Genomic DNA, 13,722 nt, shown 5'->3' with positions numbered 1-13,722 from the left:
CTTCACAATATCCAGCAGCCTATTAAGCACCATGGTTTAGACATCAGGCGATTATCCTGTACATTCTCAAATTCAGTGCCTGAAGTGTTATTTGTTATATTAATAATGATATACCGAGAGATAACTGAACAACTTGTTTATTACTGACATCAATGCGGACTGATACAGACATACCGCAGCCACCGTGCTGCTCAACCAGTGCACATCAATCCGCCTAGGCTGATAATCTAGTTCCAAATAGTATATTACAGCATCCCCCTGTTTAGCTTAGACCACAACAGATCATAAGGAAACAACTTTTTTTTCTGTGTCTTTACAATACAAGAATAACTAAAATTCTATAATTTTTTTTAGGAGGTTAAACAACGTATTTTGTTTGTATATGCAAATTTGTATACAAAATGAATAAGAAAACTATCAGAGTAAAATATGTTCTTATTAAACGTAGTCTCTGTAGTGTACAGGTTTGGTCACAACCCTTCCAACTCGTGTACGGACTGGTTGTGGACTTTCGGGTTTGATTTCTTTGGTTCGGGTCCACAGGACTGTGTATTCTGTGTTTGTTCATTAGGATCCTCTTTGCATTGTTATTTTGTTATGGGTTCTGCAAAGCGAATTCTTTTCACAGTCTGTTGTATCTGTGTGTTGTACGGTCCACGCAGGTGACTTCTTTTGCGTCTAATCACATTGCCATTTGGTGTTTCTACTAGATAGCTACTTGGCTCACTGCACTTTTGCCTGACAACTGCTGGGTACCATGCCCTTTTCTCTCTGTTCCATGTGGTCACATACTGTCCAGATTGAAGCAGAGGGAGTTATTTGCGGCAGTTGCGGTCGTGGTGTTCTTTCATTGCAGCTGCTCTGTTGGCCAAGTGCCTGGCTCTGCTCGGCATAGGTAGTAAGGTGGTGATGGGTCTACCAAAGAGCAGTTCGGCTGGTGAAGGTAAACTACTGTCTATAGGTGTCACTCTTACTTGTAGTAAAACTATGTGGAGGTCACCTTTGTTTTGTTGTGTTTTCTTAACAATGGCTTTGATGTGTCTGACATGTCTTTCAATGAATCCATTGCTTTTGGGATAGTGGGGTGAACTAGTGATGTGACTGATTCCCCATTCATTCATCAATCTCTTGAAAGCTTGTCCCGTATACTGTGGTCTATTATCAGTCAGGATTTCATCTGGTCGTCCGAGTAAGGACATGTATCCTTGTATCTTTTGCATGACTGCATGGCTTGATACGGGGGTAGGCATTTCGTCCAGGAGAGGGTATTTTGAGTACCTGTCTACAGTCAACATGTAGTGGCGCCCATTGACTTCGAAAAGGTCGGATGCTATTGATTGCCATGGTTTGGATGGTGTTACATGTGGTTTGAGGGGTTGTTTTGGGTTTGCATCTTGGTGTTCAGCACATACGCTGCACGATCTACAGATTCTTTCGATGTCATCATTCATTTTTATCCAATATACACTTTCCCTTGCCAGTCAACGCGTTTTCTCTATGACTTGGTGCCCTACGTGCAGTTGTGTGAGAATGTCATTCGTCATGGATTCTGGTATGAGGACCTGCCTGCCTTTGAAGATGACTCCTGTCTCCATAGCAAGTTCATCTCTGAAAGACCAGTATGGACGTAGGTCTTTGTGTATGTCCTTTATGCTTTCGGGCCATCCATGATGAATGAGTTCTTTCAGCATACTGAGCCTTGGATCGCCATCCGTTTGGCTGCGTAGAGCAACTTGTTTTTCTGGGGAGAAGTTTATTATGGAGATGGTAACTAGTGGTTTGTGATCTGTTATCACAGTGAAGGATTTCCCGTACAGGTAGGTATGGTATCGCTGCATTCCATAAACTATTGCAAGCATTTCACGTTCTATATTGCTGTATCTTGATTGACAGTCTGTTAGTGTCTTTGATCCAAATGCAATAGGTCTGTTATTCTGCACTAATGCTACACCCAAGCCTTTCTGTGATGCATCAACCTCGAGTGTTACAGGTATGCTGGCGTCATAGTATTTCAGACATGCATCCTCAGTTATGGCTGCTTTAAGGTCTTCAAAGCATTTCTCATGGTCTGCTTCCCATATCCATAATGCATCATTCTTAAGCAGTCCTCTCAGGGTGTGTGCTTTGTCTGCAAATCTTGGTATGAACATTGCGAGGTACGTCAACATTCCCATGAATCTGTGCAGTTCATCCTTATTTTGTGGGGTTGGCATTTTCTGTATGTCTCTGATTTTCTCAGGATCTGGTTTTATGCCACTGTCTGTGTACAGGTTCCCGAAGAATGAGACACTATTATGCTTTATCATACATTTGTCGCTGTTAAACACCATTCCTGCTTCTGCAGCTCGTTCCATTAGCTTGATCAGGTTTCTGTCATGTTCTTCTTCGTTTCTTCCACATATGACTATGTCATCAGCTATACTGACCACACCATCAAGCCCCTCTAGGATCTGGTCCATCTTGGCCTGAAAAAGATCTTGAGATACGCTCAGTCCAAATGGCAGACGTTTCCAGCAGTACCTACCAAATGGAGTGCGAAATGTTGTTAGTATTTGTGATTCTTCGTCAAGATGTATAGACCAGTATCCTGCCTTTGCATCGAGTTTGCTGAAAATCGTTGCGTTTGCAAATTTGGCGTTCAGTTCCTCAACTGTAGGTATCTTGTGGCTGGCATTCAATTTTTGTGGATCTAGATATATCCGTAAGGATCCATCCTTCTTTGTACTATATGCCAGGCTGGAGCACCAATCAGTATGGTATTCTACTTTCCTCAGAACATCTTGCTCCACAAGTTTGTTGAGTTCATCTTTGAGCTTGTCTTTTATGTGAATGCTACATTTCCGTGGTGGGTCTATGAATGTTTCAGCGTCAGCCTTCAGGAATAGTTTTGCAGTTCCCTCGAAGTTGCCTATATTGTCAAACTGATTTGGATACGCTCTTTTGAGATTGTTGCATGTTATTATTATCAGTTGTTGTGCTTGTTTGTTTTCCTTACTGTCATTCAGTTTTCCTTTAACTGTGTCCACATGCACTGTCATAAGATTTAGTAGTTCACTTGTGGGTAGTCCAACCACAGCTGGTCCTGGTACATCCACAACATAGAACTTGACACGTGTCCATTTGGACTCCTTATACTGGCACGGAATGCTGATGGTTCCAAAGCATGGAATCTCATGACCACTGTACGCAGATAATTTGGAGTTGCTTTTCTTTAGTCTTTTGTGTGCACTTGTATCACTTCCATGCATCTGTCTGAATGTGCGCAGGGGAAGTGTATTTCCGGATGCTCCTGTGTCAATTTTTAGAAGAAGTGTGTGTCCATGGCCTGGTACATCAGGTGGTCTTACATTTAGTGTTGTGTAAGCCTCTTCTCTAGGTGGTTTTCTGCTGACGCTGTACATGCACTTGTCACTGATTGTGATAGAATGAAACTGTTGCTGGTATACTTCCTCTAACTCTTGATTGTCAACCACATCCATCCTGTGTTCGTGCTTTGACCTTGGCTCTTTTATTTGTCTGTTGTTTGTAATGTTTATTTTGTGTTGGACGAGATTTACTTCTTTTCCATGGTTTTTGGTCTTGCTTTAGCTGTCTGTTTTTCCTGCAGCACCTTGCCCAGTGTCCTTTCTTACCACACACAGAGCACTCGTCATTGTATGATGGGCATTGTCGTGGCTCATGACTTGTGTTACATCTCTGGCATGCCCGTCCTCTGTGTATTGCATGAACTTTTTCTGAACTGAATAGCCCAAGCTGATTTAGCTGTTCATTACCTGCCGATAAAGCTTCATATTTCGTCCCTTCTGCTAACACCTCAGTTAAGGAGTAGCCTTGAGGTTTGCTATACAAGTCATTTCTCAACGCATCATGTGGTGTACTAGCAATGATGAGCTCTATCAGACGTTCATTCAGTTCTCCATCACTGAATTGTCACTTCAGTGCTAAGGTTCTAGCTCTGGTCACAAAATCATCAATACTTTCTTCGTGTTTCTGTCTGAGTTGCATGAGGTGGAGTCTGTGTATCCTGAAGTTCACATTCAGCTTTAACTGCGGACTGATAAAGACATACCGCAGCCACTGTGCTGTCAACCAGTGCACATCAATCCGCCTAGGTTGATAACCTAGTTCCAAATAGTATATTACAACAGTGCCCTCTGTTCTCCCAAAACCACGCATGTGCGAAGTCATCACGCATTAGTCTGCTGCTGGGTTTTTGCCTTTACTCGATGTATACACGTTATAGTTGGGGTTTGGTTTTGTTTCTCTTGCTAAATTTAACTTTGCGTGCTTGTGACTAACTGTGAAGTGTTTTCCATCCACCGAGTTTTTGCGCATTTTGAAAATGCGCATGAAAAAAACTGGATGGAAAAAGACCAAAATTCGAAAAAAGCCCCAAATATCGCAAAAAGATTTTTACGCTAGGAGGAGGTGGAAAAGTTAGACTATCGCATCGCCAAAATTCGGAAAAACTGGATGGAAAAGGGTTTTTCGCATAAACGATGACGTATCATGCCTCAAGTCATGTGGTTCTGTACATGATCGCGATGTAAAGATGGCAAATGCATACAAAAACTGTTCTGGAGAGAGCAAAAATTGAATTTAACATCTCCATGTATAGAAAAGAAAAAGAAAAAAATGTTTCAAAACGTGCAAAAATGCGTAACTGCCAGATGGACGTAAAACCACTATTGTTTGGCGTCCTCTCACGTGATCTAAAGTTTATTCGCATAACTGTAATGAATGGAAACAAGGCTTAATTCGCATTTTTTTCTGCCGAAACTTGGAAATTGCGCATTATTTTTTTGAAAGGTTTGGATGGAAACCCGGCTTGTGCTGTAAAGCTCAGGTGTTTTAGCAGAGAATTAAATGTACAAAAATTATTTAAATCACTTGAGCAGGTGGTATTTTTTATTTCACAGAGCAAGTTTCATCCAATGCATAGTGCTTTTACACTAAGAACACAGGGGGAACAAATTTAACCAAAGCCCTGTGAAAAATGGTTCCACCCTTGTAAATGACAGAAAGTGTATAATGTAAGGCACAAAAATTAAGGTGGGGTTGTCTTTGACTATTATCCTTGTAAATAACAAATTTTATCCAATGCACAGTGCTTTTGCACTAAGAACACAGGGGGAACAGATTTAACCAGAGCCATTAGAAAAATGGTTCCCTCTTGAGTACTGCCGTTTAGGAATATTTAAACTACTACAGTGTCTGTAATGCAAACGCTCAAGTTGAGGCTACGTGAAGAATTATACTACAGGCTCTTCATCCAAGAGAAGACGCATTCTCTTTTTTACTCAATTTATTTGCCCCATTTCCAGGATTTCGTGTTAATTTTATATTAATATATTTTTGCCTATAGCGCACGTATAATATAAACCGAGTGTCTTGCTAGCTTTTAACACAGAATTGCATAATGTAGCCTACAGTTGATGCTATTATATATTTGACAGAATGGACCCAACACAGTACAATATTTTATTAAATTACAAAACTTGTGGAAAGTATCCAGACAACATAACATAAGTGAGAAAAGTACATCATTCGACATGGGCTAACATATATTTTGACAAATTTTGTTTTATGTAAGATGTATATTATCGCTATTTAACTGTCAAAACTAAATCATGATGGGGCAAAATGTCAACCTTCATCAATGCTAACATTAGGGAGTTACCTCGTAACCATATCCATTTGTTATTTACAAGGATAAGAGTCCAAGAAACCCCCACCTTAATTTTTGTGCCTTACGCAGCCCCGTCGACAGGCGGGGGACAACCGGGTCTGTTGTCCCGGGCCCCAGGGCGCGGGGGGGGGGGGGGGGTTCATTTCTTGTCCCGGGCCCCAGCAAGACTGTCAATGGGCCTGGCCCTACGTATACATTTTCTGTCATTTACAAGGGGGAAACCATTTTTCACAGGGCTCTGGTTAAATCTGTTCACCCTGTGTTCTCAGTGTAAAAGCACTGTGCATTGGATGAAACTTGCTCTGTGAAAAAAAAATACCACCCGCTCAAGTGATTTAAATATTGCGTGAAGCCAAATGGGATAATATTTGTCGTGTAATACATTTTATTTGTGTCTTTAACAAAAGTCCTTTTAGGCTGTAGAACATCCAGGATACAGCAAACAACCAATAAGTCTGTTAAAAAAATACAATACAAACAATACACGTCTCTTTAAGTTTCAATACATAATTTAAAGGCAACTTAATAATAGTTAATAAAATAATGTCTCGCAGTGTGTCTGTCATCACTGTCTGTGATACTATAAATGGAATATACAGTGAAACAAATAAAAATGATCAAGTTCACAGGACATGTACTGCTATATGTATGCACACAAAGACAGGACTGAAATGAGTCTTGATCACATGGGTGGACAAGTTAAGCCACATCTTCTGGAAATGTGAAATATAGGAAATCTGCGCTATAATGTGTTTTCACAAATGTGAGAAATGTTTCACAAGTCCAGATGCACATGAAATGCATTGCTCATTTTATGTCTTGATATCTTTGTAGGTTCACATGTTCAGTTCCACAAGTTTAAAAGTTGTACCCTATGACTTTTATGTTGAAAAGACGTCTTGGCACTGAAGCTCTTACCGACTAGCATGAACTCGTAAATTCATAGACGTGATCTTTTCAACGAGGCTAAAGTTGGTTACTTATTCGCAGTTTGAGATTCGTTTGGTTACTTTCGCAGCTCCGTATTCGGTGGCTGAAGTTGGTTCCTTATTCAAAAAGGGTGTGTTCACGATGCGTGTTTGCTGCGCACTTTGTTTAAAAGCGATAGATTAAACGTTACATTAACCCAATCAAACTTGTGGGAGCGGCTTCTGGAAGCATGGGGTGAAATTTCTCCAGATTACCTCAGCAAATTAACAGCTAGAATGCCAAAGGTCTGCAAAGTTTTAAAAAGTTGTACCCCATGACTTTTATGTTGAAAAGACGTCTTGGCTCTGAAGCTCTTACCGACTAGCATGAACTCGTTAATTCATAGACGTGATCTTTTCACATCTTCTAATCTAAATCTATCTTTACTGAAGGAAATCTGAGCTATAGGAAATCTGTGCTATAATGTGTTTACACAAATGTGAGAAATGTTTCACAAGTCCAGATGCATATGAAATGCATTGCTCCTTGTATGTACTTGATACATTTGTGTTTATAGGTTCACGTGTTCAGTTGCACATGTTTAAAAGTGTTACTAACCCGTGACTTTTATTTTGAAAAGACGTCTTAGCACTGAAGCTCTTACCGACTAGCTTGAACTCGTGGTTAATTCATACATGTGATCTTTTCACATCTTCTAAATCTATCTTTATTGAAAGCCATTGTGTGGGGATAAATTCACAGTGTGTGGGAATTGCATAATAGGTATTTATAGCATGCACTAAGTGATTTTTTTTAAAATAACACATCCATTCTTTGGTGAATGTCTGGACAATAGAGCGTTGAGTCCACGTTAGCGCGGTCGTAATCGGTAAGTGTCCGTTCTCCGTCCCGGACGATGCGATGCACCTCAAGGAGCGAACCTGATCCGTAGTCATGTGTGGACACACCGTTTATTCTCTAGGTTGCTTCATTGCCATCTGGGCGTTTGGTGAGGCACAAGCAGAAGAAGGCAAAGCCAACGAAAGACCATATGAGGTGCTGCAAAATCAACATTTAGGTAAGACATGAAACACCGTGAGACTGTAGGCCCAGCAGTGGCGTTAATGACATGGCTGTTTGGCTTTGTGCTGAACATTAAACACATCTGCGAGTTTTGTTTAAATAAACGAATGAAACTCTGTTGTTTATGTGGGCTGTTTTGATTTGGCACACAATGTGATTCACGGCAGGCAAAAACATCGTTTTATGCACTGGTCAGTTTTGAGGTTTAGGCTATTCTGATTTCGTAACATGTCTTCATTCAAACTGTTGGAAAGAAAATGTCCAAAATAAACATTTAGGTGTTTATTTATCTACACTTGATTATGAACCACCGCTCCCGTTATCTGTGCCCTGTCATCATGGGTATTGTTGTAAATCTCTCTCTCTCTCTCTCTCTCTCTCGCACACGAGTATATCTGACCCAAATATGGTCATATTTGTCAGACAGTGCGCTAACACGGTAACGTATGTAACGGGGCAGAGTGTGGTCACACAAACATAAGTCTTGCGAAGACTAGACTGTTTAATTTAACAGACATGAGATGCAGCCTACCCGGCCTTCGAAGTGTGTGGCCACCGTGGGCTGCGGTCTACGTAGGCTGCAGCCCCTGAATTGAGATGCAGATATTGTTTGTTCGAAATAGCCTACTACATAGGCTACTGCATACGGCACTCAGTATATACTGCATACTGGTCCTCGTAGTAGTATGCAGTACAGTTTCCAGTATGCGACAAATCAAAACATACTACGGGGTCACGTGAACGTGTAACCACCAGCGATTAGTGCTTTCTTTGAAGTCTCAAAATGTCAGACTATTTATCATTTTTTAGAAGATGAGAGAAGGCAGAGAAGATTTTAAGAACAACTACTGTTATAACTTTAATTTAGGAGGAGTTTAACATTTAACTCAGGCAACTAAGAACCACACAATTATCACTACAAGTATCCATAGAGCTAAATACCAGTAGCCTACAGTATTTTGCTATCAACTTGTTCTTGTCCAATACTGAAATTAAACATTACTGCAATTTGCTACACATACTGTATGTGAATCTACTAACCTTTTAAAACGTATGAAGAAAATAAATCTCGGGGTAATATTGAATCTTGGATTTTTGTTGATTTTGCAAAAAAAACAAAACCCACCCCACACACATGAATTGTAACATTTCATATGAATAATATGTTGCATATATTTTTTATGTTTGCAAAAATAATGATGAATAATAATGAAGACAATTATTTCAAACACTAATTTATTGAAGATAATCTTGAATTATTGAAGATATCTTACCCGGGTCCGAAAGTGGAGCTCAGTCTGTGTGTAGCAGCTCTACCCACCACAAGGCTGGAGCATCACTGGAGATGGAGGTTATTCCTGTCTGGCTTCACCCATCTGCCTAATGACTCCATTTAGAGAACCAGACCAGAATGCAGTGCAGACCAGGTACAACAGACACCTGTGCAAGGCCAGGTCTGTGGTGGAGAGGACATTTGGAATGATGAAGACCTGATGGCGATCAATCATTTTAAAGGCTGTTGAGGTGAAAGAGGGGTTATAAAAGGTCCTTTACAGTAAATCATAATTTAAGCACTAAAGTTTAGAAAATATTGTCTGTCAGTAATGTAATATAAAATCATACTTTGTAATTAATCACAAGATTTTCTATTATTAGTCTTGCCTTAAGGCGCCACAATGTGATTCACGGCAGGCAAAAACATCGTTTTATGCACTGGTCAATTTTGAGGTTTTAGGCTATTTTGATTCTGTAACATGTATTCTTTCAAACTGTTGGAAAGAAAATGTCCAAATTAAACATTTAGGTGTTTATTTATCTACACTTTGTCTGGATGCGCCTGTAGATTTTTCCTAAATTCACAAAAAGTTAGCATTCTTACGGAGCATGAAACGCCGCTACTGTTATCAGTACCCTGTCATCATGGGTATCGTTGTAAAGGTCTCTTTTCTCCTGCACAATCCAAATATGGTAATTTCCTTTCTATCAGCAACCAATCGTGAAAGAAAAGAGGGTGATTTAAATGCAAGCTTGACATCTCATTGGCTGGTGTCGATTTCTGAGAACGTGATTCGTTCAGATGCGTCACGTGGTCACATGCGCTTACACTTCCTGGTTTAGCTTCTCAGTATCTTTATAATATAAAAATGCCGAAACAGCATCTCAGAAAAGACAACAACTGTCATTTGCGAGAAGATGCAAGGTAAAACTTGCTAAATCAATTAGATAATGAAATGCTTTCGCGCAGTGCATCGATGCATAAGCTGTCCTTCAGAAATAATACAGGTATGGGACAGGGTTGAGATGGAGACGAGAAGCTGATCCACAGACTAATAAAGTGCCCTGTCTTTCAATAATGTGTTATTTGTTGTCAGTTTTACTTTTACCCTACAAATTTTTTTCTTTAGTGGCAGAATGGACAAAGCTTTAAGTTTAATACAAATTATGAATAAAAGTGAATGAATACAATATTTTGTGAATAAACGTCTTAAACACATACCTATTTTATGTAAAAGTAAAAAAATAAGTACACCAATTAAACCTGAAATGAACAGGTTAGGGTTATCTGCTATGATGACTGATATGGAGAGGTTGTGGCTGCATAACACAGTCTTACTGTCAATGTAATGAACCTGATATGATCAGAGTGTCAAAAGCAGAGGTTGTCGCATCTGACACTTCTGCCAGAGTGAAACATAAGTGCAAACCTGAGCACAGCTAAAAAGCTGAAAAGACATCATGAGGAAATGTGTGAGGGACCTACATATGGAGCGGGCACGGATGACTAGGTTGTAAACAGGACTGGGTAACTATTGTGCAGGACAGACATACACCAATCTAGGGTAACAGTTCTACAGGTTGCAGTGTGTGTGCTGTGTTTCCATTTTATTGAAGTTAAAATTAGTCATTACATTGTTTTGTTTTGCTGTTGTTTGTCCTTTTATCATTGGGGTGGCTCTATATCACTGCTGCTAATGATATGATTAGATTTTGAGTAAGTAAACAGTGGTTTCCAATACAAATGCATGAAATTTCAAATTGTATATCTTTCAAAGCCGTTTTCTCAAAATTATTGTTTTCTTATACTCTGAGCCAGAAATCTCCAGTTCACTTACATATATGAAACTTTCACATTCAGAAGGTTTTTACAAAGGAAATTCTTCATATATCAATTATAGCCTGAATTATCTAACAATGTATGCCTAAAAACATGGCAATTATTATTTTTTAACTTATAACAGTATTTTCTGGTTTATAAAGTAATAAAAAGAGATATTCTTTATTCAATCTGTAAAAAAACATTGATTGTAATATGTAGGGGTGTATTCAACTAAGGATTTTCATAGTCGAATCTGATTCGTCAGCTTTTCCCTTTAGTCGACTAATAGTCGTATCGGGTTTATTTTTATTTTTTTTATTTAGAGCACCTTAAACGGGATCCCGTTCTCATTCAGGGCTTTTTTCCTCTTCAAAGTAAAGACCTAAAACACTCATATAAATGAATAAATACGGTAGGTTGGCTTTATTCAGCTTTTATTTATTTACTTATTTTTTTATGAAACGTTAGAGAACATTAACCGTCAGTGCGCATTGCGTATATCGAACTCTGACAGGCACTGTGCATAATGTCAAAAATATTTAATAAAAATATGCCTGCCTGAAAATATAAAAAAATTGCCACACAACAGCAAAAAAATATAAGGAAAGGTTCAAGAAACGGGGTTTAAAAGCACGACACGACCGAAACGACAAACGGCTGAACTGTTTTTTTTTTTTCGCCTTACGCGTTTTAAATGGTATGCTATGTTGTTTGTTGTCGTGCGAAATGAAAGACGTTGATGACATAACTTGCACTTTACTTTGTTTGATTCATCTTTATGTTTTTCAAAATACTTTTGACGTTTTTTAGTAGCCATTATAATCTCGGCAGATGCTTCGCGTATTCTGTAGCGTGTTCAGCTCTGCTCGTTTGGATTGTGCAACTGCAGGGTGTGATTTATTAATGTGTAGTAAGGAAGATGCCTATTGTTAATGTGTAAACATCATTTAAAAATATTTATTAACAGAAATTAGGATGATTTTATTTGACAAAAAGCTATATATAACGAAAACAAAGACATTTCATGTAACAACTAATGGTTAGCAGTATCCTTGGGCACCCCCATGCAGTTAGAATGGTACATTCGACTATGACGTTCATAGTCGACTAGGGGGTATAGTCGAATCAGCGACTATTGCAGGTCACCCCTAGTAATATGTTAACAAAATGAAACAAGAATTTTGAACCTGACTTTATGCATTGTTCAGATTTCTGTTCTTGAAATATATGCAAATTAGCACATATTTAATCAGATAATGCATAATTTGCATATTTAAACATAACATTTCAGAAAACGTAAATTGCCTTAAGACTGATGCCCTTGACAGCCAAGGCAGGTACGTTAATGTTTCTCTTTTTTGTCCCTCTCCACGACAGTGCTGTTCATCAGCGTCCTGTCCGTTCTCCTGCTCACGATACTAATCGTAGCAGTGTGCGTCTACAAGCCCGTGCGGCGACGGTGACGGGGATCGTTAAACCGAAAGAGAGAGAACGGATACCTGACAAGTACGGTGTGGAGCAGGAGACAGCACCACCTGGACCTCCTCACAAACTATCCTCCTACAACCTTTTCCCCCACACTTTGGAGGGTGTGGTATTCCCACAAGGACATTGGTAGTTAATGCTACATCAGGGAGGAGCAAATATAAAAGCTTGCATCTCAGTCCTCTATCCAAATCATTCATCATTGTGCTCTGAGTATACTGCAGTCTGCACGCTCTCTCTTTGAAAATGTCTTCTGGGGAAAGGTCTCCTGTCAAAGATGTTTTGGAACAGCTGTTGGACGGGGAACGTGACTTAGAGGAGATTGTCTCTGAGACAGAAGACTGTGTTCAGGAGGACACTGATATTGAGGAATTCTCATCTGATGAGAAAGAGAGTGTTGATCCTCCTGTTGTCCCTCAACCACCTGCAGACATGATCTTTTCCAAAAATGGAAAGATACTATGGTCCCTTTTTCAACTGAAACGGCTGGGTAGATGTAGCATTAATAATATTATCAGAATGGTTCCAGGACCCACCAAATATGCAGTCGGCCATGTTGATGACATCAAGTCATCATTCGAGCTCTTCATAACGCCATCGATAAAAAATATTGTGCTTGGGATGACAAATTTAGAGGGGAAGCGTGTATATGGGGACAGTTGGAAAGACTTTGATGTAGTTGACTTGGAAGCCTACATTGGCTTGCTAATTTTGGAAGGAGTTTACAAGTCAAAAGGTGAAAAAACAGCAAGCCTTTGGAATGCTGAGACTGGAAGAGCAATATTTCCAGCCACCATGTCTCTGAAGTCATTCAGTCATTGGTCTTGTTTCATACGCTTTGATGACAAACAAACGAGGCAGGGCCGACGAGAACGTGACAAACTTGCGCCAATAAGGGATGTGTGGGACAAGTGGGTGCAGCGTTTACCGCTGCTTTATAATCCAGGTCATGACGTGACTGTCGATAAGTACTTCGTTGCATTTAGCGGGCGCTGTCCATTCAGACAGAGTATCTCTAATAAATCTTTCAACTATGGCATCAAAATATGGGCAGCATGTGATGCCCAGTCCAGCTTTGCCCGGAATATGCAGATTTGCACAGGCAAATCTCCTGGCGAAGCACCAGAAGCAAATCAGAGCACAAGGGTTGTGCTCGATTTGGCTGAAGGACTGCAAGGACATACCATTATATGTGATGATTATTTCACGTCTTACTCCCTGGGTGAGGAACTTCTCAAAAAGAAACTTTCAATGTTGGGGATGGTGAGAAAGAATAAACCAGAGCTTCCCCCTGAGCTTCTTGCTGTCAAGAACAGGAAGGTAACATCTTCTGTGTTTGCCTTCACCGATAAAGCAACTCTGGTCTCATATTGCCACAAGAAAGGGGAAAATGTCCTGCTGCTCAGCACCATGCACAAAGATGCTGCGCTGAGCAGGAGAGAACACAAAACACCACAAA

Source organism: Brachyhypopomus gauderio, chromosome 3 (genome assembly GCF_052324685.1).
Source record: "Brachyhypopomus gauderio isolate BG-103 chromosome 3, BGAUD_0.2, whole genome shotgun sequence".
NCBI classification, from domain to species: domain Eukaryota; kingdom Metazoa; phylum Chordata; class Actinopteri; order Gymnotiformes; family Hypopomidae; genus Brachyhypopomus; species Brachyhypopomus gauderio.
Note: the sequence above shows the minus strand (reverse complement) of the source record.